Source organism: Acyrthosiphon pisum, chromosome X, assembly GCF_005508785.2.
Source record: "Acyrthosiphon pisum isolate AL4f chromosome X, pea_aphid_22Mar2018_4r6ur, whole genome shotgun sequence".
Classification (NCBI taxonomy): domain Eukaryota; kingdom Metazoa; phylum Arthropoda; class Insecta; order Hemiptera; family Aphididae; genus Acyrthosiphon; species Acyrthosiphon pisum.
Window position 1 is genome coordinate 125075550 of NC_042493.1, and position 2760 is coordinate 125078309.

Below are 2760 nucleotides of genomic sequence, written 5' to 3' on the forward strand. Positions count from 1 at the left end.
ATTTACACAATATTTACACAACATTCAATATTTATTTAAATCTTTAAATATTAATATTTTTTTTTGATAAAAATATCATAATTAACAGATATATGAAGTAGTATCAATCTGTAATCTATGACGGACATAGCTTTCTTCTAATATGTATTTCTTAGCTATTGGTAAGCCTTACGAATATTGTTGGGTGATTTGCGTCTATAAGGAAAGAGGAATCCCATAAAACTGTCGAGTATTGCCTCGATGAAGTAAAACGTACAATAGTGTTCGCTGTACCATTCATTTATAATTGTAATTATTTTATGTATTTAATATATTAGTTTTCATAATCAATAGTTGTAGGTTACGTCAGATACGATAAAATAGAAATCTATGGCACTCTGGCGGTAATACCCGATTGAACCGTCACGGTCTTCACTGGTGATTTATCTTCACTATGAATGACCAATTAACTGACCGTCACCGTCAAATACATGATAGCATATAACTTCGTTCACTACGCCAAAGGTGTACCCAAAAAAGTATATTTTTATGGGTGTGGCAATAACTTAGCATTTATAGATTCCTTTGTAATTTTTTATTCTGTAACAAATAATTTGAATACGCGTTTTAATTATCATATCAGAAAAGAAAAGTATATTTTGACACTTCGGTATATTACTATAAGTACCTTCGAAATGTATAGTTCCTACTCCACAAGATTTTGTGTTGATTTTTTTTTATTGCGAGATGTCGAATAATATAAAAAAAATTTTAATTTTATTCAATCGTTCGCTATTAGCTTCAACATGTCCTTAAGTTTTTAGTACGACTCTTAATATTTGTTCAATCATATCTGTAAAAAAATAATAACGATAACAATCAAACGTCACATATACAATGGATAATGATCTAAAATCAATTAAAAATATGTTAATATTAGGAAATATATTTATAATTAATAATTTATATTTTGAATATACTAAATTAACATTCACTGAAATAAATTATTATTGGCTACGCTTGCGTAATAATAAAGACTATAGTCAACTCCATCATTCTTTGGACACTGAATCTTTAAATATTAATAAAAAAACATTAATAATTTAAGTCAAAATATTAAGATTATTATAAAATATATAAAATGTGTTTTTTTTACCGTCGGTTATTTTTAAACAGAAATACATCAGGGTTTTCCAAACTTTTTTTATTGCGCATCACCTCATTTGAACCAAAATTTCTCATAGGGCCTTTCCGCAAGTTAACGACAATATTATATACGACCATGTATTTCACGGCGACGGTCAGTTATAATAATTGGTCATTCAGTGAAGATAAATCACCAGTGAAGACCGTGACGGTTCAATCGGGTATTACCGCCAGCACGCCATAAATTTCTGTTTAATCATATCTGACGTTATTTATTGAGCAATATCCTCCAAATTTAAACATAAAATAACTAATAAAAAAAAAAACCATGTGTGTGTTAGATTTTTTAGTAACCGAAGAATTAGTAAGTTTGCTTACGTGAATCCTTGTTGTAAGTTTTCCATTCTTAGCTATAAAATGATGAACATTTTTGTAAATTTTTAAGTACAAACTCATATTTAAATATTTTAAATTTGATAAATGTAAAAAATCGAACTTTAAATGTTTAAAAAAAACTGTGCCCATGTACCTATAAAATATCGATGTACAAATACGTACAACGATTCTGAGCGATGACGGTTTGTCAGTGTGAATATTTTAAATTATATTATATTTATATTGTTATAATTTGTTATTAATACGGTGGCCGGGAAGTTGAATTTATTTTAAGGAATTACAACAAAATAACTCAAATCGTTATACTTGGTTATTTAATAAGTTATATTTATTTTTGAAGTAAAATGTCTTTCTTGAGGTGTGGGTGGAAAAAATTGTAACGAAATTACACGTTTCTTTATTTATTTATTTTGTAAGGCATGCACGGCTACGGCGGCGTGAACGTTTATTTGTATTGCATTGATTTTTCTCACTCTCTCCTTAATTCACTTATAACTTCACGGGCCTCAATACTTATGAAAGAAGTTTTACTTCCCCGGATCGTAATGATGGGCTCTCACACTGACGATTATTTTTTCTATAAACATTATAAGTTCGGATTTTGACGAAATTTATCAAATTTGAAAATTAATTATTATTTTGTGCTTAAAAAATTATAAAACGTTCAACTTTTTTAATTCTGGATTGAAAATTTGAAACAAGATTCCAAGTAAGTAGGTTATATACAAATTACTTTATTTACAATAATATCATCAAATATACTTAGTAATATCATGATAGTTTCACTGCTGTTTTTGCTCAGAATCGTTTTTCTCATACAATGATGTTATATCATTGAATTCAAATTTAACACCATCCATTACAGTGAACGTACGTTGCGCCAGCCCCCCCCCCCCCCCAAAGGAAAATCTATAAACAAACTATTCAGATATTTAGCACGTTTTGAGGGGAAGGAAGATCGTGCGACTTTCAAAACCAGGCTTGCGAATAAGTGCGAATACTGTGTTAAATATCAGTCAAAAAAAAAAATTGTGAAAATGTTAATTTTTTATGAGGGGGTGAACTTTTACTATGAGGTGAATTTTTTTTTTTTTGAGGGAAAGGAAGGTCGTGCGAATTATCAAAATAGGCGTGCGAATTCGTGCGAATTACGTGCTAAATATCTGTATAGTTTGTTTATAGATTTTCCTTTGGGGGGGGGGGGGGGCTGGCGCAACGTACGTTTACAGTGACCTACTT

General features: G+C 29.6%; 1 long non-coding RNA gene across 1 annotated transcript; it reads right to left on the reverse strand.

Annotated features, from left to right (window-relative positions):
- Positions 1-263: 263 nt before the first annotated feature.
- LOC115035122 lies at positions 264-1562 on the reverse strand. Its single transcript, XR_003840268.1, has 2 exons — positions 668-1562; positions 264-579 (listed from the first exon to the last, which is right to left on the reverse strand). It is a non-coding gene; the product is annotated as an uncharacterized LOC115035122 (long non-coding RNA).
- Between the last annotated feature and the right edge of the window lie 1198 nt (positions 1563-2760).